Raw genomic sequence first — 25,907 nt, 5'->3', positions numbered from 1 at the left:
AATATGAACAAAATTGGCTGCAGAGAAAGAAGACTTTTTTCCCCTTAAAATATGTTATAAAGATATTGAAATTTTGATTTTAATTTATGAATCCTTTTTTAAAGATGTGGAGAAGGTTTTCTTCTTCCCAGGATGTTATTCCTAGAAAAACCTGTAAGCAACCTTGAAGGATAAAGTTCTCTTTGCAAAATGCAATTGATCCAGCTTCTTTCACTTGGTCCATAATTCTTGAAGTCTATTTACTGGCTTATACAAGAGTGAAAAGTATAATTCACCTAGAGTATCATAGGTGATGCAGACGGGAATCTCATGGGACTCTGGAAACAGCTACAGCTGGACCTCACAGATGCTGGATGCAAACACACAGAACTGGTGTGATTCAGTGCATCTGCAGGAAATGGTTTATATCATTGTCCCCTTGACAGCAGGACTTCAGTGATCCTCATCTTTGTTACCATGACTATTCTACTCCGTCTCTACTTCTACTTCTCCTTTGTTATCAGTTACTTTATTCTCTACTTTATATGTCTCTTCCCTGCCTTAATGGCTTCAATCTACTCATAACTTGCGCCTCTTAAGGCTTCTCAGGGTTTCTTTCTACTCCCTGACTTTTTAGCTTCTGCTGCCATCACATGATTGATTTTCTTTTCCTATTTCCAGTTCAAATTCTTGAAAGAGAATGGGTGTGGGTAGTCACCACCGTCCCCGTTTGGATAGAGTGTTCCCATCAGGTTACCTTAGGCCTGGCTGCCCTTGGGTTACATGGTTCTATGAAGCGGGTAGTATGGCATAGATCATGGCTCAGGCTGCTGCCTCAGCTTGGGGCACTGGCTGGAGCAGCTCTCTTAGAGGGATACTCTGGCACACTAAGACAGAATGACCTCTGAGGCACATACTTTTTGCTTTGATTTTTAAAAAAATTATATGTTAATATACTGCCACTAAAGTAACATATTTTTCAAGACAAAATTCTCCTTATTCTTTCACTTAAAATAGTCGTGTTGCATAGAAACAAAGAATAGATTGGTGGTTGCCAAGGGCTGGAGGTTGGGGGAAATGGGGAGATGTTGGTCTACAAACTTCCAGGTATAAGATGAATAAATTCTGGGGATGTTATGTACAGCCTGTTGACTATAGTTAACAGTACTGTATTGTACGCTTGAAAGTTGCTAAGAAAGTAGATCTTAGATGTTCTCACCACAAAAAAAAGGGAAAAAAAGGTAGCTATGAAGGTGATAGAAGTGTTAACTAACCTTATTGTGGTAATCATTTCATAATATATATGTATATCAAACCATCACGTTTACATTTTAAACTTACACAGTGTCAATTATATTTCAATAAAGTTGGACAAAATAGTCATGTGATTTAGCTGTTTTCCGACTGACTTTAATAGAAATATAATTGAGCTAAATTTTTCTTAAAGTTCCTGAAATTTAATATTATAGGGAAAATGTTCAAGCTTTATAATGTTCAACTGGCATTTTAATAAACTTATTTGCAAGAAGGTAAATGCATTTTAATAGTTAATGTGGAATTGTGCCTACAGATATCAGAGGCTAATAAAGACGGGTAAGGAAGGTCTGGAATGTGCTGACTTTCATAAAGTAGGTTAAAAGCATTTCCCTTTTGAAACAGAATGTTCTCAGGCATTTTCCTGGTGCTTTGCTGCTAAAATATAAATAGTTATGTGTAACAGTCAACTACAGACTGTTATTGTTGGAAATTATTTTTACATGCTCAAATTGTAATGAAAAGGAAAGTGGATTGCAAACATAAATTTGTGTCTTGGTTTTACTTTGACTGAGAGGAAAGACAAGTTGCCTTCTTGATCATTTTACCACTGCAAAACAGGAAGTGAAGTCAGGTAATAAATACTTCCTGTCTTCTTGCAGAAAGGAAACAAATATATAAATATACATAGGCAGTCTTCAGTCTTTCTCCATTCAATCCATTCTATGCCCAGTCCTGATATAGCATTAGTAAAATGCTAATGATGTCGTCCCCTTCTTCTCAACCCTGGGTGTATGCTAGATTCACTTGGGAAGATTTTAAAATAAGCCCTATATCCAGGCCCCACTCCCCAGTTTTCTGATTTATTTGGTGTGGATGTGGTTTGCGCATTGATATTTTTGAAAGGCATCCTGAGTAATTCAAATGAGGAGACAGGAAGCCACTAGGCAAAAGGACAGAATCTGAACATTCAAATTTTGATTCAAGGCACTCTCTTATCCATCCCCAGCCCAGCTTGCCAGGCTCTGGCCAGCCCAAAGGGCCTCCAATGCCCTCCGTATATTGCTTGTGCTTCTCCTCTTCTGTTCCTTCTCTAGGCATTCCAAGAGTTTCCTCCTCACACATTTTTTTGTGATTCAAATCATGTCCATTTTTCAAGATCTGGCTCAGTTTTTACCTCCTCTGTGAACCGTTCCCTGACTGCCCTTGGCTGGAGGGTTTGCTCCCTCTTCTGAACTCACATAGCAGTTACTCCTCAGCAGATCATCTGAACAATGAATCAATCCTGTACTGCTTTGTGTCATCTCTTCTATTGTTGTGTTCAGTGATTAATCTTTGCTTCACTTTTCGCCTGTTTGTTATCCAGCCACCTACACTGTAAGCTTCCAGCGTTCCTTTGTATCCTTGACAAACTGAGTGCCTTGCACAGTGCAAGTAGTCAATAAATATTTGCCTTCCCTTCCATCCCCACTTCCACAGGTGTGGTTCAGGCCTTCATCTCTCCTGGAGTCTTGCCCTGGTCCTAAGGGGTCTTCCTGACACCAGATTCTCAGGCTCTTAAATCAGGCCAATACATTGGTGGCCCACACTGCTAATGACCAGTAAAACTGATTACGTGTGTGTATTCCTCTGCTCACTCTTGCCCCTCCCCCCATTTTATGATGTAGCTGACCTTTTGGCTTTCTTTCCCTCTCTGGCCCCTCACTTTCCTACTCCCTATTTTGCCAGGACTTGATGACAGAATTCAATTCCTCGGATTTTGATTGCTTGTGTTCTCTAAGGTGTCAGAGTATAACATACTCTCTGGATCTTCCTGTCTGTATTTCTTTGGGTAAACACTTCCCCTGGCCAGACTCTGGCCCAGCCGACCTAGATTATCTTGCCAATCCTCCAACAGTACCCTGGTCTGATCTGTCAACATTCCCCTCAAAGAGAACAGACACTCTCTACACTGTCTTTAGGATTCTCACCCTTTAAAAGAAACCTGATTGTACTATTCACGTGATTAAAAGTTTCTGTTGTTCTCTCATTGCCTGCAGAATAAAGTCTAAACCTGAACTGTCCAATATCGGAGTTATTAAAATTCAAATAAAAGATTGAGCTCCTCAGCGATGCCATATTTCAAGTGCTCAACAGCCACGTCTGGCTTTGTTATTAGTGCCGTGGAGTCAATTCCAACTCCTAGTGAGCCTGTGTACATCATAGCAGAACCTGCCTTGTCTTTTTTGTGCCATCCTCATTTTCTGGTGCTATATCAGACAATGCCCTGCTGTTATTCATAGAGTTTTCATGGTCAATTTTCTCGGAAGTGAGTGGCCAGGTCCTTCTTCCTAGTCTGTCTTAGGCTGGAAGCTCCGCGGAAACCTGTCCACCACGGGTGACCCTGCTGATGTTTGAAATACTGTTGGCATAGCTTTCAGTATCACAGCAACATGCAGCTGCCACAGTATGACAACCGACAGAGGGAGGCGTGGTTCCATGACCGGAACACGAACCTGAACTGCAACGTGAGAACACTGAATCTTAACCACTAGACCACCATATGTGGCTAGTGGTTATCATAGTGGACAACACAAATATAGAACATTTCCATCATTGCAGAAAGCTCTATTGGAAAGTGCTGTCTAAATACCTTAGATCTCATGAGGCCTTTTACAATCTCATCCTAACCTTTTGCTCTAGCTTGGTTTTTGGCTGCTACTCATCTTTCAGCCCCACCCACTTTCTCAATGCTCCCCAACCACTCAGTACCCTTTCACAACTCCACGCCTTTAAACAGTCCTTCTTCCTGAAATGCCCTTTGACTTTCTTCTCTGGCAGACTCCTATTTACATTTTAAGATCCAGTTCAAACGTCACCTTCCTTGTGAAGTTGCCTTATTTTCCTAAACACAATAATTTCTCCCCTGTGTTCTCCTTGCTTGCTGAACCTACCTCTGTTGCCTTTATCATCATTTGTTATTATTTGCTTATAAATCTGGCTATGCTCTCGGAAGGGGAAGCCTGTCTGATGGTTCTATAGATCTGCCCTAATGATTACCTGAAACTATTTGCTTGATGCTCTTTTGATATCAAGTAATGTAATTTCTTATTTATGTCCTTGTTATTTATGTGTTTGGCATATTTGAGATCACTTAGTGCTTTAGGAGAAGTCCTTCCCCTTTCCAGTGTAAATCTAGAATGACTTCCTGTCTTCCCGGTCGAAGGTCCATTTTTCTTCTGGTTAATTCTGATTGGACGAGAGGGATGTGGTAGGAAGAGTTGGCAAAGTAAAGAACAGAGGGACTATACGTAGGAGCTGGTTCAGCTGTTCTCAGGTTCCAGTCGTTACACCAAATATTCAGCGTGAGTTTGAGAGAAGAGTAGGGAGGGAACATGGAGAAAATAAAGAGAGCCCATGGAAAGAAAATTGAAGAATTGTGTTTGACTTTTTCCAGGCTAAGGCCAAAAGCAATGATACAATAAGATGGGAAGAGTTTTTATCGCCATTTTGCAAAAACGTACATTTTTCCTCCTGGGATTTGACAAGATTTTGATAAATTCTTGTGACTTGAAATACTGGGAAGTAAATCCTCCTGACCAAGAAATTAAAATATCAATGTTTCCCCTCTGTGATGATAGTTAACATCTCTCCGAAAGGCTTACTTTCTTCTGAGAGGGCCATAAATTCCACTGGCTTAGAGTCTAAGCTACCTTCACTGATAACTGTCGCCTAGCCACTGCCGAAAATCTTACGGTCAATCTTCTCCCCTTGGGCGCCCCGACCACGCCCATTGCTCAGACCACGCCCACCGAGGGCGCACTCCCTCCCACCGCACGGCTCTGCCTCAGGCCTAGCAGAGGAAGATTCTCATTGGTGGAGAAGTTGTTCTGGTCCCGCCCTGGGGCACGGCGATAGGCCGAACTGGCGTGGGGCGGTGGCGGTTGGCTGCCTGGCGACCGGTCCCCGGTCGTGCCTGTCAGAGTGGTTGGCGGCAGTGGCGGCTCTCGGGGCTGGCTTGTCAGTCAGTGAACGGAGGGGGAAGATGGCTCGCCCGGACCCGTTCTGCTAGGAAGAAGGGGGGCAGTTGGTGCTGCCACTCGGGGGAAGGCAGAGCAGCGGCCGTCGCTGTCGCTGCGAGCCAGACAAGTCGAGGTTCTGGAGGTGGAGCTCGAGGAGTCACTCTGGTGAGTCCTGCCGAGCAACCCACGCCGGGCCCCCAGGGCTGCCCGTGACCGATAACTTTTTTTGTCAGGGAGGAGCCGGGGCGAGGCGTTGGCGGGGAGGGGACCGGGACTTTGTCCCCGGGGCGGCGGCTTCGTTGGGGTAACGGCTCCCGCGCGAGGCGTCGCGGGTGGGCTCGGGGGCCGTCCGGGGGGCGCGAGCGGCCGGCCGGGTGAGAGGGCTGAGGCCGGCGGCTGGTGGCCCCGAAGTTGGGCGCAGCCCGCCTGTGCCTGGGCGGCGGCGGCTTTGTGCGCGCGGACTCGGCGCTTTCTCCTTCCCGGCGAGGAGCGGTGCAGACTCCGGCGTGACCCGGGTGCAGCCGCCTCGGCCCGACCGGCGGCCCCTGTGCGGGGTCGGCCTGGGGTGGGAGCCCCCAACCCCACCCCGCCGCGGCGGATGCTCCGGCCTGGCCTCTTCCACCCCTTCCAGCCCCTCCCTCCCACTCCAGCGAGGCCACCGCTCGCCGTCCAGTCTAGCGGCCAAAATGGTCACCGTCGACCCCCTCGTCTCTGAAAGCAACGTCCTCCTCGGTCTTTGGTCCCCTGCAGGGCGAAGAGATTCAGAAAGCAACCAGGATTCCTTCCCTGCTCATTACACTGGAGATCTCTTCAGCCCTTGCCCCTTCTTTCTATGAGTTATTCTTCTCCCGAGGCTGATTTTAAAATACTCGAGAATCTTCGGGGTTTTGTCTAAGAATTGTTGCACTAAAACACCTCAAGTTTGCACGCTTTGGCAAAACTGGGTATCCGCCCTTCAGCGTGCACACGTGGGCTTTGTACCCTTGGAGTTCAGACATTCCTGAAGGATTTCATTTTGCCCTGGCGGTTTCGTACTGCACAGAATCGGTCCTCTGATACACTGTCACACGCCGGGCAGCCGCTGCGCTCTTCAGGTAGGGGGAGTTTGTTCCACGGGCGGCTGCTACTTGTCTCAGAGCCCGTTCTGTAGGCTGTAGGGCCAGGTTGTCCTTTTGCAAATTATTTGTCCTTTGGGTCACACAGTAGTTTTTGGAACAGGTATACCACTTCTTTGGTTCATGTAACACTTTACAGTTTGAAATTGTCAGCTTTTAAAATCTTATCTGCTCAAAGTCGGAAGGATCTCGGTAACCTTGAGGCCATCAATGTAATAGTCCTGGGGGCCTTGTTTTCCACATTCTCCTAAATCCACAGACTCCCCCTCCCCTCAATTTCTAAGGATTTTTTTTAAGGACATTTTAAGGTTTACAAGATGAATATTAGTACAAAGCACCGTATTTGTGAAGTGCAGTGAAAGGCAAGAGAGAAAAGAAATCTTTAGGATCTGCTTGGCCAATAAATAAGTAGCTTCAAAGTCAGTTTTTCAAATAGTTTATTAGTTCCTTTAAACAAAGTGGCAAGGCAGAAAATCATCACCTATTCAGAAAACAAATTCTGAATTTGGCTTGTTTTATCCTTTTTCGATTTACTACAGTTCTTACCATAGGGGTATTATAAACCCTCTTAGTTATCAACATTAACAATAGGTACCTGGATCTGACTACCCAGATGTAGCATTAGCTAGGTCAGTATGTTATCCCTGCTATGCTTTCTTTGTTATGTTTCTATTTTATGAAATCTGCTCTTGCTTGCATTTTTTAGAGTGGTGTCATTTTGATAGTCAGAGTTTAGATATATCTTATAGTCACCTGTTTTATTCAGGACCCTGTTGCCTGGTATTTATTTTATAATGAATATTAAGAAATTTAAAAAATGTTAGCATCAAGACCATTTTTGGGGTATTAAGTTTACATTTTGTAAATAACTGAAATTATGCCAAACAAAAATTTATTTTGCACTGACCCAGGCTGAATAGGTATTAGGGGTACAGAAATGAATGTCATAGCTCTTGTCATCAAGGAATTTACTGTCTAATGTTTAAGATAGATGAGTAAAGTAACAATTATAATACTATGTAATAAGTGTGAATAGAGATATGCCTAGTGTTGTAAGGGAGCAGAGTAGGAGATGGCTAACTCAGGGTGGATGTAGGTAGAGTCAGGAGCACACAGTAGAATTTTGAAGTATGATATAGTTTTGCCAAGTGCAGGAGGTAAGTGAATAACCTTCCAAGAGGAGAATGTAAGTGAGAAGGCAAGGAGGCATAAGAAACTGTGGCAGTTTAGAGAAATCATTGTCAATAATAAGTCTAAAGTCAGTAAGATTGTCATTGACATGACTTGAATGCACAAGTTAGATAGAGAAATGGTGGAAGATGAGTATAGTGAGGGTGGTAGAGGGCCAGACCAGGGCATTGTATCCCCTTGCCTACAGGGATGAATAAGAAGACATTTAATGGATTTGTGTTTTAGACCCTCACTCTGGCAGAGTGTGTTAGAATCTGATAGGTCCTGTTACCTTTGGGAAGAAAGAAGGAGGAATAAGGACCCTGAGGGTTTGACTTGGTTCCATTGATTGGAAATGAGGAACACATAAATGGAGGGAAAATGATGAATTCTATTTTGGAATTTCTGAATTTGAGGAAGCTGTAGAGCATTCATGTGAAGGTGTAGATAGATGTTTGGATCTATGGATGTGGAACTTATGAAAGAAATCAGGATTTGAGGGAATACTGGGGGTTGAATTGAAGCCATGTTGATTTGGTTGTGTTGAAATGACTCAGGGAAAGTCTTTAGCATGATAAAAGCAGTAGCTAGAGAACAGGCTGACAACGGAGCAGAAATAGGTAGAAGAATAACGTGAAGGAGATAGAAGAGTAGTAGTTAGGAAGGTAGGAGGAACATTGGGAGAGATGCTAAGATTGGAGAGATTTTCAAATGGGCAGGGAAATGAGTCAACAATTTTGAATGCTGTAAAGAGGTGGCAAGTAAGTAGAGGACTCCAAGGTCCTGTGAATTTGTCGGGAGTCCATAGGTGATTTTAACAAATACAGTTTTAGCTGAGTGGTGGTTCAGAAACCAGTCATTGGAAGATTGAAAAAGAATAGGTAATGATAAAGTAGACGTGATTGAGTGAGGCATTTCAAGAAAACCGAAGTGAAGAAAGGAGAGAATGATACCTATAGAGCAGTGGTTCTTAATCTTAGCTGCACATTTATAGTCATCTAGGGAGCTTTTAAGAATCTTCATTTCCGGGGGAACCTCCATACCAATTTGAGGGGTGGGATGTGACCCAGGCATCAGTATTTGTTTCAACAGCTTTATTGAAGTATAATTGGCATATAATAAACTATGCATATTTAAAGTATTCAATTTAATGTTTGACATATGTTTACACTTGTAAAACCATCACCATGATCAAAATAATTGAACATATTCATCACCTCCAAAAGTTTCCTCGTAATCTTCATCCTTTGTAATCTCTTCCTCTCATCCCTGGGAAACCTCTGATCTATTTTCTGTTACTGTAGATTAATTGCATTGGTTTTTTCCGAAGTGGGTGGCCAGATCCTTCTTCCTAGTCTGTTTTAGTCTGGAAGCTCCTCTGAAACCTGTCCACCATGGGTGACCCTTGAAATACCACTGGCATCTCTTTCAGCATCACACAGCCACCACAGTATGAAAACCAACATACAGGCGATGCAGTTCCCAGACTAGGAATTGAACCTGGGCCATGGCAGTGACTGTACTGAATCTTAACCACTAGAGCACCAGGGCTGGCCGTTGCATAGGTATTTTAAAGTTCCCTGGGTAATTTGCATAGGTATTTTAAAGTTCTCTGGGTAATTCCAATGTGCAAGCATGGTTGAAAACCACTGCAGAGGGATACAGGTTGAAGGAATGTTGTTTGTTCCTTTACATACATTAGGAAAGTGAGAAGTAAGAGATTCAGGGAAGATAAAGTATTTATTGGAACTAAGTCCCTAGGGAGATAGAAGTGAATGGAATTCAGAGCTTTGACCAATAAGAAAGGAAGACAATTCTGGAACAACATCACTAACCAAGAATGTGATGTTAAAGGTAGTATATTTCTTTGTTATCAGCATAAAAGTTGTCATCATGTAATATCAAAATTAGTTCTCTTAAGTACTCAGAAAAATTGGAGAGCATCTTAATATTGTAAAAATGGATGCCGCTCAGGAAAATCACTTAAATGGAGCCTGAGACCCCTGGTACCAGCATGTTATGCTTTGTCGTTTTTGGGAGGGAAGCAGATGGAATTAACAGTTTGACTCTTGCTTATTGTTCAGAGCCAAGTACTGCCAGAGTCTTTTTGACCCTCTTGGAGTTAGGCTGCATATCTGCACTGAGGAAAGAGAACATTTAACATTCGAAAATCTCCTGTTTTAAGCATCTTTGCTCAGAAGAAATCCTGCTTGCTTGCCCTTTGTATATATGCCTTTTAAATACATTGGAGGAGAAAATCAGTCCTCTGTCTCCCAAATGAGACAAAGAAGAGTTGTGATTAGAAGTTGTGGAAGGCCCATACTTTGTATCCTGAGAAAAATAATACCTATATTTCCCCCATCCACTTTTTAAAAAAGATTTCTGGCTCAGGATTTGGATATAGGTAAAAGCTGAGCCCTACCGGTTCTGAGTTCCGGGGTGCGTTCCTTGCTCTTGATTCTTACCTTTGGCAGGGGGCTGAAAGCAGAATGGCTAATATATAAATATTATTTGACTTTGTATTTGATCATAAACAAAGGTGGAGTGAAAACTTTTGTCTGATTGTTTCTTAGAGTTCTGAAAATTTCTTTCATTGTATACAATTCAATGTATCTTACTATATGGTTGGGTGAATTCCTGTTATCTTTTCCAAAACATTTTCAGCATTTCTCATATATTTTTTCAGATTACTTTTAATTCAGTTTATTAAGATCCCAAAAGAACCCCACTGGAATTTCTAAATTAATTTTTTAGTTGTGATATCACTACAGTATTTTCATCAAGTCATCTTTTTGCAGTTTTGTAGTTTTTTTCATGTGGTTCTGCCTATTTTTAAAATTAATTTTGAGTATTTTAAAACTTGTTGTTGCTAGTGTGAATGGAATCTTTTTCCATTGTATTTTAAAGAGGATTACATCTTCCTGATGGAACATAGAAAAGTAGGTGATTTGTGTATACTCTTTTCCATTGGTCATCTTATGAAACTCTTAATTCTAATAGTTTTTTTTTTTTTTTTTTTGAGGAAGGTTAGCCCTGAGCTAACATCTGCCGCCAGTTCTCCTCTTATTGCTGAGGAAGACTGGCCCTGAGCTAACATCCATGCCCATCTTCCTCTATTCTATATGTGGGATGCCTGCCACAGCATAGCTTGACAAGCGGTGTGTAGGTCCACACCTGGGATCTGAACCAGTGAACCCCAGGCTGCCGAAGTGGAAGGTGTGAACTTAACTGCTGTGCCACCGGGCTGGCCCCTTAATTCTAATAATTTTTATTGGATTTTGTAATAAGGCAGTTGTAGATTTGTAAATGATGATAATTTTATCCTTCTGCCAATATTTAATCCTTACTTCTTTTTTTAAATTACATTGATCAGAATGTCTAGAATAATATTAAATTATAGTAGTGAATAGTGAACATGTTTGGCTCATTTCTCATTTGAATGAGAATGCCTTTAGGGTTTCACAGTTGTGTATTCTTTTTGATAATTTTTTTCGCATATTAAGGAAATAGTCTTCTGTTCCCTTTTTTTGGAATTGAGATAAAATTAGAAAAAAGATATTAAATTTGATCACATGCCCTCATAATATACATTAAGATGATCATATAGTTTTTCTTCTTTTTTCTTTCTGCTTTATCTCCCCAAACCCCCCGTACATAGTTGTATATCTTAATTGCAGGTCCTTCCAGTTGTGGGATGTGGGATGCCGCCTCCACGTGGCCTGACGAGCGGTGCCATGTCCGCGCCCAGGATCCAAACCCTGGGCCGCTGCAGTGGAGCGTGCAAACTTAACCACTCAGCCACGGAGCCGGCCCCTAGTTTTTCTTCTTTTACCTATTGGTTGATGAATTATATTAGAAGATTTCCTAGTAGATTTCACTAAATAATTGATCTCTTTGGAATACAAGGAACCTGATAATAGCATACCTCTTTAAAGTAGTGCTAGATTTGATTGCTCTGTAAGATTGGTTTTTACTGTTCCTTTTGTATTACCTTTTTTAGGTTTTGGTTTCTGAATATGCTAACTTTGTAAAATTAAAAACAAAAAAAGAGAGAGAGAAGCTTTCCATCTTTTGGTGTGCTCTGGCAATTAATCTCTTTCTTGAAGGTCTGAAATAGTTTAGCTGTAAAAATGTCTAGGTCTTTTTGGATTGAATACAATTTATTGACATTTTAATATGTGCTACTTCCTAAGTACTCTGCGTAATTAATTTTGTTTAATCTGTGCACAACTTTATTATTATCCTTATTCTACAGATAAAGATACTGAGACTCAAAAAGGTTAAGATACTTATTCAAGATCAACAGGTGGTTAGAGGTAGAGAAAGTTTAAACCCAATTCCTACCTGTAGCCATAACTCATGTTTTTTAATCAGTACCTTAATTTTTTCCTAATCAGGACTCTTCCCTCATTCTCTATTACTGAGAAGTAAATTTAATCATTTTATTTGAGTGTCTTATTAAGTGTTTTCCTCTTTGGCTAATTAGTTTCAGTTTTTGGTACCCTATCATAATTTTTACTGATTGTTCTGTGTTGATATCATATCTTATGCTATTTTAACAAATACAGCCCAGTGTGGTTGAGAGAAGATCCCAGAATGGGAATGGGATGAGATTTGTGTAATACAGTTTATATAATTCATATTTTAATTTTTTGGATGTTCAAGATCAATTTGCATTCCTGAATCCTGTTTGTACCTTGTTAAGAATGTTAAGTGTAACACATGAAAGATCAAGGAGTTTTGGAAACAGTACTTCTCCATTCTAGTTTAAATATTTGTCATTGTGGAAGCTTGCATCAGGGTGGCCTTTTAGTGGTAAATGTTCAGTGATATTTGTTTGGTGTGTGTTTTCTTGGACAAAGAGTCTTTTGATTAGCTGATGAACATTAGTTGCTTTCTCATATAAATGTATAAGGATTCCTTCAGTTATTTGCATTTGACTTAATGAAAACATTGTATATGAGTTCTTAAACTGTATTATAAAAATTATTTGAGGTTTCAGCTATTGGAAGACTTGCATTTACACTTTTATAGTATGATTTATAGGCTTGGAAATTTAAGAGAATAATGTCAACCTTAAAAGTGCTTAAATTGAGCAAGCATTTATGAACTCTGTTTTTATCTTTTTGAGCTCTTCAGGTTTCCCCCCCCTTTATATGTAGCTAGCATTTAATTAATTCAGTTAGGGTATTGGTTCTAATCAACATACACATACTATACTACCCACCTCCGCCCATGGAGGGCATAAAAAGTTGCCAGGCTGGCCTCTGTAAACTTACCAGGCACGTCGATGCCCTTTTGATCCAAATTTCAAGGTTCCTGCTGATTTGTTAATCCATAGATATTACCGTGGCGGATGGAGTGACAACATACCCCCGAAAGCTGTGGACACTTTAGTATTTAGAAGAGAGAGAGAGAGACTATTTTTGGAAATTATGAAACTTTAAGCAGATCCTGATAAGGGAACTGAGAGGAAGGTGGAAGTATTTTAGAAATGGAAAGGGAGAGAAGCATCAACTAAGTAGGGAAGGTAGAAATGTGCAAATCAAATAAACTGTTAGAGAAGTACAGAAAATCACAAGAATGTTTATACAGGTGAAAGAACCAGAATATCAAAGTCGTGAGGTCTTCTTAGTAGAGTTTCAGAAAATAAGATGCTTGTGGTAAGGTTAAAGAGAAAGAATGAGTATTGAGAAAGAACTAATAGATTTGTCATTTATAAGGTCATGGAGAGTATATGATGAGAACCAAATACGTACTACTGTAAAGGGGTTAAGGAATAAATCAAAGGTCAAATAATTTGAGGCAGTGGCAGTAGATTAGGCTACTAAATCAGAAAGTTAATCAGTGAAGAATAAGTAAGGAGGGGAGTAACTGGAGGGCCTCGGAATCTGTTGAAGTCTCTCTCCCACCCCACCCCCATCCCCTCTTTCAGGAACTGTAAGATCCTGACATGCGTTCTCAGTTGTCCAGTTGATAAATATTTTGTTAGTGATAATTAGAGCTATCATTATTGAGCATCTACGGTGTGCCAGTGCTTTATTTTTGTTATTTTTAATTCCTAAAACATTCCTGTAATGTAGATGTTATCACCTACTTTTCACAGTTGAGGAAACTGAGACTTAGAAAGTTTAAGTAACTTGCTGAAAAGTGGACATGAGTGTTTTGGACTCTTTTTATTATGCCTTGTGACTTCTATTTATTGAGCTGTGTTAAGACACTGGGGGGGGGGGTTATAAAAGGAAGAATATAATCATAATCCCTCTCTTCATAGAAAGGTGTGCAAGACAAATTTCAGTTATCCTTGCTGTAATTTGTGTTAACTATATTCTCTACTTAAAATGTTTTATGAAAGGATTCCTTTTAATAAGCTCCTCTTCTATAATATTTAATTTTTAACAATTACTTTTATTTGGAGATAAAACATTCTTTTTATCCATGATAATGATAGGTTGAGGGGAAAGGAAGGACAAGTCAAGAAAGGCGAAGGCCAAGAAAATAGTAAAACTCGTTCTTTTCACTATGAGAACTTAAAATATATTACACAATTTTAGGTAGCATCTCAGAAAGGACAGCCTCTTCATAGAAATCACATTAAGCTGATAACAGATGGTAATCAGGGCAGATACTTTTCATGTCACCAGATTATACAGCTCCAAAGTTTATTATAATATAATGTTATTTATTGAATTTGAATGCCCTCAATCAGGAATTGGTTATTGATGAAAGAGTTCAAACAGATGTTTAATTTTGTTATAAACACTTTCTTCAGAAACAATGCATAATTGAAAAAGAAATACTTGAACTGCTTTAGGGATTAAACATTCTTACAAGACTTTCAAGTGCTTTGGGAGGAACTAAGATAGAAATTTTTGCTGTACTAATTTTGGTTTCAAATTCAGCTGTAAAGCAATGTCTAAGTTACATTTTGTTATACTAGTATAAGACAATATTATTGAAAACTTTATTTTAAAAATAATTTTATAATTCAGCCTCTGCTAAAACAAATTGACTGTTACCTCAGTTAATATAAATCAACATGATCATACTAAACTATTTATTTCTGCTTTGGTTACTATAATTTTTTAAAACGAGAAAAACAGCTATATTAATAAGATCTACTGAGTTTCTGATTGAGAAGAATCAAAAAAAGTTTTGTAGTGCAGTGAAGATCCGTTACTTTTATTATTATGGCTCTATTAGTACATATTACCACCATTAACTGTGTTTACTTGCATTTTCTCATTGCACCCTCCCTCTGCCCTAACCATTTTCTAATTGAACATCTGAGCCTCTATTGGCAGACTTCGTTAATGGTTGAGAGGCTCATTCCAATTTACAAAAGGGCAGTGACTCACCCTAAGACATCACCCCAACCCGCAAGTCAATTGGAATTTAGTTCTCTTAACATTTCTCTCTTCCTTTGTTGGCAACATTAGAGCAGGGAAAACTGCCACTTAGAATGCAAAAGGCTTTAAAGGAATTAAAGTAGAGCTGTGCTTTGGAAAGTGTATTTCTGTATGCTATTATTTTTGGGGAAAGAGAGAGGATGGAGGGGTGAATGATAGCAAAATGATTGCAAGATAATATTTACATTGGGCTTTCTTTTACATTCCCTCTTTTTCCTCATAGCATTTGTTTTTATCATTTTACTTTATTTGCATATACCCTGATTTGCCTTGATTTGTTTCAAAAGGGATTAAAGGACACTTAATTCTGCTGTTTTAGGTTTACCTGTCCCACCTAATGGACTCTTAATCTCTCAAGTCAGGGACTGTCATGTTTATTTTTGTAAACCGAGCATCTAGGACATAGACATTTAATAGTTTACGAATAAATGGATGATACTTAAGCACCTCTAGTACAAGAAAAGAGAATCAGATTAATTGCTGGGATCCTAGTTTATTGCAGCTTTGATGGTGTCAGTATGCTGAATGGTGTCCCCCGCCTCCCCTCAATTGATATGTTGAAGTCCTAATCTCCAGTACTTCAGAATGTAACCATATTTGGAGACAGGGTCTTGACAGAGGTAATTAAGTTAAAATGAGGTAATTAGGGTGGGCCCTAACCCAGTATGACTGATGTCCTTATAAGTAGAGGAAATTTGGACATGACTTGTATAGACAGAAGACGATGTGAAGACACAGGGAGAAGATGGCTACAAGCCAAAGAGAAAGGCCTGGAACAGATCCTTTCCTTACGGCTCTCAGCAGGAACCAACCCTGCTGATGATACCTTGGTCTTGAACTCCTAGCCTCTACAACTGTGAAAAAATAAGTTTCTGTTGTTTCGACCACCTAGCCTGTGGTACTTTGTTATGGCAACCCTAGCAAACTAATACAGATGGCTTGTATGCTTGGATGTGGCAAAATCCCATATACCTTAACCTGTCTATCCCCAGGGAACAATGTGCCCAGCTCAATGCCAAACCTTAAAACTTTTTATATTTTCCCCCGGCAAGACATGGGAGAGAGAAATTGGGATGGCTTAATGGAGAAAGTAATAACTATTCTCCTCCTTCCACCTCCCCAACAGTACAGTCAGTGGCAAGCAGACTGCCAGCTATTTAGATCAATTGAATTTGTTTGGTTTGGCAAGGAGAAAGTGTTTATAGGGTATTTGTATTCCTAAGGGTTCAAGAGCCTCTGCCAATAGACCTGGTTACTTTTTCAAAGTAGAAAATGGAAGAGGAAAATTGAATAAAATACTTTTTAATATGATGTTAATTTAAACTAATTGCTTGTAGAAAATCTTAGCTACATTACTTTGCCTGTGTTATAAAAAACAGGGGCAGTATAATGTTCTTTTGGCTCATGCCTATTGCTTTGATAGTTGCCATACCCTCAGATATCAACCAGTCATACTGAGTTGCCACTGCCATTTTCAACATTTTTTTCTTTACATGCTTTGGCCATAAGCTAAATATATTTGCAATTGTTACCTTATTTCTTCTTGTCATTTTTTAATTTGGGTCATTTATCAAATAGTGCTGTCTTTAGTCAACTCTTTTTTTGGTGAGGAAGATTGGTCCTGAGCAAACATCTGTTGCCAATCTTTCTCCTTTTGCTTGAGGAAGATTGTCACTGTGCTAACATCTGTGGCAGTCTTCCTCTATTTTGTATGTGGGTTGCTGCCACAGCATGGCTTGATGAGTGGTGTGTAGGTCTGCACCTGTGATCCAGGCCCGTGAACCCCGGGCCGCTGAAGTTAAACATGTGAACTTAACCACTATGCCATGAGGCCGGATCCTAGTCAACTCTTTTACAGTGTTTTGAGATAACTTTGCTAAAAGAGAAAATTTTGAACATATACAAAAGTGGAACACTTCCTCCTTCATCATTTGGAAGTAGTTTACCAGAGTTCTGAGAATAGGGTAAACTAAATTAACAAGCAAACTGAATAAAGTTCTCCGTCTCAGAGTTAAAAAAAAAAAATTGTGTTTGCCATAAATCTAAACAAAACAGGCAACAAAAAGCTCTAGCTTACGGGCAAGTAAGAATTTTAATCTAATTTTGGTATTTAAACTTCAGTCACATCCATGTGCTCTGGAGCACCCTTGTTAGCAGTCTGTAGTCACTGTGGTGAGTACCATTTCTTTTCATCCTTCTTTTCCTTCATTCCAGTTGTTGAGAAAAATACTGAAACCAGGAATTTCCTGAGTCACATGCTAACAAGTGGCAGAGCTAGGTCTAACCGAAGACTTTCACTCCAGTACCTCCCATGTTCTTTCTACGACCCTGTAGTTCTCAACTTGGCTGCCAAACAGAATCACCCAGGTGATTTATTTTCCCCTACCAATTTATTTTGGAATGAAAATATTTTAGTTTTCAATTTAGAATGAAAATATTAGGAGAAGAAAAGAATAAAGAGTCAATTATTCATGAGACAGGGTATCATAAACTTTGAACTGTTGTGTGCTGGAGGGGAGGGATTGTTGATAGCATGAATAGTGATGGAGAATGGGGACTCTGGAGCTGGGCTGCTTGGGTTCTAACCCTAGGTCAACCATTTACTATGTGTGAACTTGGACAAGTTATTTCTTTAAGCTTCAGCTTCCTTTTTTTGTGAAATGGAGATTATATTAATTTGCTAGTTAGGAAAGGTGTGAGGATTAAATGAAAATTCCCATAAAGCACTTAGCATAGTGCCAGACACATAAGTGCTTGAGGAATGTTAGTCATTATCACAATATTATCCATGAACATCTATCATTGCTATGTATGACACATTTGACTCACACTAAGTGTTTTCCAGACTGTATTCCCAATGATGCCAGTTGTGTCTGGACAGTAAGGGATGCCATAGTCAAATATATGTGGGAAAATATTTCATTCTAAATACCTTTCTTGGAAATTCATAACATAGATTTAGCATATTAAAGGCTCTGAGAAGTCCTTTTGTAACCATGGGCCCTGGAGGACCAGTTCAACTGGCTGCATCTCTTATCAGCAGAGTGATTAAAAATTGCCTTTCAGAAAATTTGCAGTCACATAGCCAGAGCATGTGCAGAAGAAGAAATTTTGACCTGAAATGACGACGAGACCAAAGAGTCTCCTCCCCACGGAACCAAAGGACCGGGACATAGCTGGAATTTAAAAGTCAGACTCTTATCAGAAGTGAGGGATCCCTCATTAAGGAAGATCCAGTGTACAGTGATCTTATTTTCCCTGATTGTTTGTATTCTACAATGATCATATGAGGTGTAGTTGGAAGGAGCCAGGAGTTGGTATTCTGGTAGTAGTTCTGTAACTGACTAGGAGAGTGGTCTTGTACTTAACCTCTGTATGCGTCTTGATTTCCTAGTGTGAGGTGAGTGGGCTAGATCTCCAAAGTTCTTTTCCTCTAACTCTGAAATTTGAAATTGTGGACTTAATAGAGATTTCAAAGAATATATTTTTTTCCTTCTTTTTTTACGTAGCAAATTAAGTGAGGTAAATGACTGTAAAGAGTTGGTTTCATTAAATGTATGTCATTGAAACTTGCTTATTAAATTTGACTTTTTTAGCCTTGGTATCAACTGTCATACAGCCAGTCTTGGAAATATGTTCTAGAAATAGGAGCTGTGCTCCTGATCAAGTTCCTGATGACAAATTCATTAAAGAAATAGTCACAAACACAACTACAGAAGCTTTGAGAAATCTGGTTATGAAAAATTTCTTAAGCAGGTCAAATTGTGTGTATGGTAAGAACTTGAGGGTTTTTTTTTTACAGTCTTAATTTAGATTACTTTGTCATATCCTGATAAGTTTGTAGCTAACAAATAACAAATAATAAAATCTATCCTCAAATATAGATCATTTGTTGAACGGCATTTTCCCAAACCAATACTAGTAATGGTAACTTACGTTCACTTATCATTCTACAATTTACAGTGGTTTAACATATTTTACTTCCTCCTACTAACTATTATGTGTAGTAGGTAGAACAGCTATTATTTTTTACACTTCAATGTCCCTTAACAGTCAAGTCACTTAAACTTTCTGAGCCTTAGTTTCCATATTTGCCTGGTCACATTGGAAGAATTGATGGAAACAGAACTCTGATGCGAGCTGCTGTTCTAGCTTTTCCCTGTGCTGTTCTTCAATATCCTTAGAATATCGTGTTCTATTGCAGGTGTCACTCATTCAACTTCCTTGTCCTAAATATTTCCTATTAATAGAGCCCAATAAGGCATTAACATTTTGGGGGGTTGTGTTACGTTTGAAAATCCTTACTGTTTCCTTAAGCACCTAAATTATTTTTTCTGTATGTAATCGTGTGTCCCTCATTTTTGTTTATCCAGTTCATTTTTTAGACTCAAGTATATGATCTTCATTTAATTTCCATTCAGCTTTACCTTTTAAGATTAAGTGTGTGATACCAAGCTGTCACAGGAACGTGCTTTGTATAGGTTTGCAGCATGATTAAAATGTCTGTGCCTCTTTGTGAGTGTGTGAGGAGTGAGGATGAATTGGCACAGGTTATTTGTTTGTGGTACTGATAGTTCTCCCTTATCTATAAACTAAACAAGCAGATAGTTTTATTAGCTATTTAGGTTAATATTTTTTTCTAATTGGATTATTTATTTATCTATTATAAATTCAGGAATCTTTTCATAAAATAACATTATATGAAACTTTTCTCATCTTAGCAGCTGTGCCAACTTCTCTTTATTATCATATCCATAGCAGCAAACTTTAAGATCTGTAAGTTTAAAATGTTTGAAATGCAAAGTATGGAATGCTAACTGAATGGCAAAATTCTTATAGGTAAGATTAAATTGGAGATTAACATTGAGGTGGAATAAAAAGTTTAACTGTCAGATGGAACAGTTATTTATGATTAATATGATTGTCTAGAAAATTCAAGATAACAGACTGAAGAATTATTAAAAACTCTGAATAAATAATTCAGTAAGATTGTTAGAAATAAAATAAACAGGCTACATAGGAAAACAATGGCCTTCCTAAATACCTAAAATAAGCAATTATAATTACATAGAATAAAATATAAAGTATAAAACGAAAGAGATGAGTTCATTTATAATAGCAACATAAACTAAACTCTATCAGATAACAAAATGCACTTGTAGCACAGACTGCTGGTTGTTCACAAATATTTGTTTTTCACTTTTTAGGAATAGAAGCCAAATTTTTAGTTGACTATGTGTCACCCTGCTCAAGGTGATTTTGCTTAGCCTCCCATAATGCTGTGTGGCCATTAATACTAAATTTGGCCAATGAGATAAATATGTAAGTTTATAAGGGGCTTAGAGAAGGAAGTCTCTTTAAAAAGAAGGAGGAGGGCATTCTTTTTCCTCCTTATCCTCTTTCCTGGAATGTGGGCAGGATGGCTACAGTAGCCATCTTGAAATGTGAAGTAGCTTAAGGATGGAAACCATTTTGCTGGGATAGTGGAGCAAAACAGACAGCTGCCACCATACCAGCCCTGGACTCCTAACTTCTTCCATTCATTTTTAGTGGGAAGGAAATAAACTTTATCTTGTTTAAGTCACTGTTACTTTGGATTTTGCTATAATGTACACTTAATTAAATTCCTAACCAATAAAGCACTTAAATTATAGTAATTAAAATAGTGTTGTACAGATGCAAGAATAATAAAAAAAGATCATTGAAATAGAATAAAGAGGGTCCGGCCTGGTGGCATAGCGGTTAAATGCTCACGTTCTGCTTCGGCAGCCTGGGGTTCGCCAGTTTGGATCCCGGTACGGACATGGCACCACTTGGCAAGCCATGCTGTGGTAGGCGTCCCACATATAGCTATAAAAGAGGAGGATTGGCAGCAGATGTTAGCTCAGTGCTAATCTTCCTCAAAAAAAAAAAAAGAAAGAAAGAAAAAAGAATAAAGAGTCCAGAAATAGACCCAAATAATTTAGTGTATATTAAAGGTACCAGTTCTTATCAGTGGGAAATGATTCAATAAATGGGGTTGGTATTATTGGTTATTCATTTGGGGAGAATGAGTTAGCTTCACACTGTATGTGTGTAAAATAAATCCAGAAGTATTGAAGATCTATCACATAAAAAATAAAACTGTAATAACTGTAGAGGAAAATATTGGAGAAAAATTTTATGAAACAAAACTCAATGTTAATAAAGGAAAAGATGATCAGACTTGATTACAAGAAAATTTAGAACTTCTGTATAGTGAAAAGTACCAAAAACAAAGTTAAAAGGCAAATGACAAAAGTGGGAAAATATTTGCAACATTAAAAAAAAATAGTCTGTGATAAGCTCCACAAATACATTTAAAAGAAAATAGGCAAGAAAAAGAAAGAGAAAAATAGACCAAGTATGTGAATAGGCAAGTCACAGAACAATGAATAGAGATAATCAACAAATATTTGAAAAGATTTTCAAAGAAATGCAAATAGAAGTCTGCACTATGGGTTTTTTGGCCCATAAAATTGGCAATAATTAATTGCCAATTAATTAAAGATTGATAGTGTCTGCAGTTGGTTAGGGCATAGGGAAATGGGCACCTTCATCTAATGTTACTGGAAGTATAACATGATATGATCTTTTTGGAGGGCAATTTAGCAGTTTTTAATTGAAATTTCAATCACAAGTAACCTTTGACCCAGGAATGCTGTTTCTGTGAGTCTATCCTATAGAAGTACTTGCAGAAATACAAGAAAGTTTGTCACAGCATTGTTCAAATAGCAAAAATCAGAAATAACCATGTTAAAGAACTAGCAAATGTTTCAAAAATGATAAATACCCATAAGTTAACAGATTTAACTAAAATCGTAATATTCAGAAGTTTTTTGTTTTTTTCAAAATAGACCACTTTCTCTATATGTATTCTATGGTGTTTTAGTTACCTGTTGCTGTGTAACAAATTATCCTAAAACTTGGTGGCTTAAAAATAACAAAGATTTATTATTCTCTTGATTTTATGGGTTGACTGGGTCCAACTGGGCTGTTCTGCCTTTGTATAGCTAAAATCAGTCTGGCTGAAATCACTTGTGCAGCTGCTTTCGTCTGGGAGCTTGACTGAAGCTGAAATCCCCAAGATGGCCTCTCATCCTCCAAAATCTTTCTCCATGTGGCTTCTCATCCAGATGTCTATGCTGAGCTTTTATAGCATGGTGGCTACTTTCTAAGAGGAAGTATTTCAGGAGGACGTGCCCCAGGTGCAAGCTCTTGTTAAGCCTCTGCTGGCATCATGCTTGGTAAAGTGCACTGGCCAAAACAGGTCATGTTGCCAAGCACAACATCAGTGTAGGAGAGGACTACACAAAGGTGTAAATAGTAGGAGGGGTTTTTTTTGAAGCCTATAAATATAATAGTAATAGTTTGCCACACATGAACAAAAAGGTCCAGGATACAGTAAGTGGAAAAAGATCAAGTCTTGTTGGAGAGTGATTCCATTTCTTCTGGTAAAAAATCAAAACACAGAATTGACTATTCATATCAGTTTGAGTGCAGAAGCAGCTATGAGGATCCAGCTGTGTTCCATTAGCCAAACGTTAAAGAAATTTGCAAAAATGTGAAACAAAACCACTCTTCTCAATAATTTTTTTTGTTTAGGAAAATTATTTTTAATAAAAGTATGTTATATTGACATGTAATGGATTTATTATTGTCATAAATGTTTAAAATTTTGTCATTAAAAATTTCAAATATGAATATCAGTAAGTATAAACCATAAACAAAAGCTCTTTGGGGTTCTCAATTTTTAAGAGTAGAGAGTTTTGAGAACTTCTGATTATATAGTATATGTATAGAAAAAAGTTTGAAATAATACACAATAGTACAACAGTGCTTTCTTTTGAAGAGTGAGATAGCAGCAGTGAGAAGGATGAACACTTCTTTTAATTATGTGGAAAAGATTTAATTGTAGCAATTAAAAAAAACTCTCCAACAAAGAAAATATTAATTAGTGGAGATGGGAGATTTAATGTTCTGCCAAAGTGTTTATAATTTTCTATTTGTTTTATTTTCTGTCTTAATGGAAATTTTGTAATTTTTTATAGTTGCATAATAAGCAGAACCCTTGTTTTACACTCTATGTTGCTGATTTTGTGTATGATGATCTTATCATGATTCTATTACTTGTAATTATTCCTCTAGAAAATATAGAGTGCTATCTTGATTAATTTTTCCCCTTATCTATCCTCCTCTCCCTTTGCCATCTGGTTTACAGGCTCCTACGGACAAAGACCATATTTTACTGTTCTTTTGCTAATAGCACAAACTAATAGAAACACTTTGCATTATGTTCAGTAGGCACTCAAGGACTTGTTGAATTATTAATGTTGCAATTTGAATATATAATAATATTGACTTTTTGCATATATAAAAATATTGAGTGAGTTATCCACATGACTAACCATCCTATGTCTGTTTTTGCCTAGTCTTGTTTTCTCTCTTTCTTTGTTCCCTCTCTGGCCATGCCTGGCCTCCCATCTAGATACATTGTGTGACCTAGACAAGGGATGAATAACAAATCTTTAACTTGAGGTTCTGGTCTAGCGAATATGTAAAAAGCATTGCTAATCACTATACTACTTATTACTTGTGCAATAAGCATGTCAATGAGTGGTATTGAGATAATTTTTATAGTTTGAAACTTTTTCACTTCTCTGTTAAAATCTGTCAACGTAAACTTTACAGTTTGTGTCTTAGTTATTAGGATTTTATGAACTTTGATTTACTGAGGTAATACTTGAATCATTTAGTATATACATAATTATATTTTTTAAAGGATGCTACAAACATTTTGGAAAATCTTATTTCAGCTAATAATTGCTCTTATAGATTTCTACCCAGTATTAAATTTAAAATCATTCAATTTGTGATACTTTTATTTTTTAATGAAATGCAAAACTAATACAAGTGAACTCTTTAGAATTCTTATAAAATTCTAGTAAGAGATTTTCTCAGCCAATGTCAGTCAATTCATCTTTAAAACAATCAATCAGATGATGCTGTTGTGGCTCGTAGATGCAGCGCCATAGTTCTCTCCTGACAGTCTGCCTTCTCAGCCCATATATTTCATCAACATGGGCCCTGAGTTTTTCTTGGGTAGGTTGTAAAAAGCTGAGGAGTAAAAGGAAGATATAGTAGAAAGGAAAAGTGTAGACAAAGATATGGAGGTTGGAATGGCATGACGTATTTTGGAGAATAGCAGTAAGTAAAATTTAGATAGGTAAATTATCGCCATATTATAGGGGGAGCTTGAGGTGGAAGATCTGATAGAAATGATGTGGAAAAGTGTCATAGTATGTTCCAGGAGAAAGCAGTGTTTCAGGAAGATTAGTCGGGCAATAATGTGTGTGGCACACTGGAGAAGAAGCAGGAGTGGGAAGGCTGTGTGAACTGAGCAGAGACAATAGAGGCCCAGACTGAGGGTGTTGCTTTAGAGATGGAGAGCAGATGGTGAATCTGACAGGCATTATGAAGGATGAAATTTATTCCTTTGTTCAACAAGTATTTATTAAATATGTACTGTATGTATTTACGCTTCTAACATCTGGACTGAACTTTACCTGTAGTCCCAACACAATTCTAAACTTCAAACTTAAGTAAACTGGTAGTGAAGTTCTTAATATTCTCTTTTCTGGTGATTTGTAATTTTAGAAATTATTACTCTTATAGACCTGTCTAAAATGAAGAGCAAACATTTTTTTCTTAATCTTCCAAAATAACTTGTACTTTATTTGAAGTACAAAATTAACAAATTTAACAAATTGAAAGACAGCTACTTAATTATACATATGAGAAATCCTCTGGCAAGCAAATGGACATTTCTTAACCAAAGGGCTTTACTTTTCAAGAAAGCTTACATTTATATTCGTGAACAATTAAGAATGTTCTAGTGCATAAAAAACTCTTTTCTTTACAGTCTTGTAATGCCAACTACCACTTTTTGCCATACTTTTAGCATCTTCTAAGTATGGTTTCTGCATCGAGCAGTGCTTAAAATAGGTCATTAGTTTAAAAGAAACCGTAAAGTACTTTAAGTTCAAGGTCACTTTCTCTGATGAAAGACAATTACATAAAGTATGTATGAATTCACTCATAGAGCCACATTAATCATACTTATAAAATAAAAGAACATTTTTCTTAAGCAAGATTAATAATACATAATAGTTTGCACGTTGGAATACAAGTGTAAGGGCAGAGTGAGGCAATGGAGGTAAATCATCATGCTATAAATAATTTATACCTTCGTTTGTGGATGGGAAAGTCAAACTTGAAATTTTCAACCTAATGTTATTATCTTCACTTACAACAAGCAAAAATGCATTTTTTCCCTTGCCGCCTTAACTGCGAATATACTGCCTACATAATTGCTTTTATTTTGCTCTCCAGTAGAGCCCAGTGAAAGCCCTGGCTTTCAGTGATTTCACTCCATTGGAGCTGTTTTGTTTTCTGTTTTGTCTTCCTGTGCATTTTTATTGCTTTCCTCCTTGATGTTTCTCCTGTTATCTATTTCAGAGATTCTGTTTCATTGGCCTATCTGGAATCTTCCTCAGCGTGGACCCCTATTCCTTCTCTATACTAAACATATTAAAAATGTATTTTTGCCATGGATATTTACTTAGATTGGAGCCTCCTATACTTAGCCTATGTCCAATTTGGGAAAAGTTGTTTGTTGTTATTGCACTAATAGTTACTTATGCATGAATGGCTTTACAACATATTTCTAGCTCTGAGTCCTTACTTTTTCTCTAGTACAAAGTTTCTTGCATTGAGGATGACTTTTATTGCATGCCACATTGTCAGCTACTATGGAGGGCTAATTAGTAAGGTAAATGTTATATTAAAAACTCAGAATGTAATTCAGGGCCCAACCTAGCAAAGATTCAAAGGTTTGTTCATTTATTCATTCTCTGGGCAAATGTTTATGTATCTGTTATGTGCGAGTCAATTTAAAAAGG

At 38.0% G+C, this 25,907-nt stretch overlaps 1 protein-coding gene across 4 annotated transcripts in view; it reads left to right on the top strand.

The window, feature by feature from the left end:
* The first annotated feature begins 5,043 nt into the window (after positions 1-5,043).
* Positions 5,044-25,907, top strand: part of HYCC1 (hyccin PI4KA lipid kinase complex subunit 1) — a 75,334-nt gene continuing 54,470 nt past the window's right edge. Inside the window, exon 1 of one of the 4 annotated variants that reach the window (XM_001916123.6) lies at positions 5,044-5,399. The gene's annotated coding sequence lies outside the window, so the exon portion shown is untranslated. Of the gene's footprint in view, positions 5,400-5,489; positions 6,329-25,907 lie in introns of those variants that run through there. The other 3 variants (XM_005609256.4, XM_023639357.2, XM_070264699.1) reach the window with 3 other exon arrangements.

The sequence above is a fragment of the Equus caballus genome, chromosome 4, assembly GCF_041296265.1.
Source record: "Equus caballus isolate H_3958 breed thoroughbred chromosome 4, TB-T2T, whole genome shotgun sequence".
In the NCBI taxonomy this organism is placed as follows: Eukaryota; Metazoa; Chordata; class Mammalia; order Perissodactyla; family Equidae; genus Equus; species Equus caballus.
Note: the sequence above shows the minus strand (reverse complement) of the source record. Positions and strands in the feature narration are given on the sequence as shown.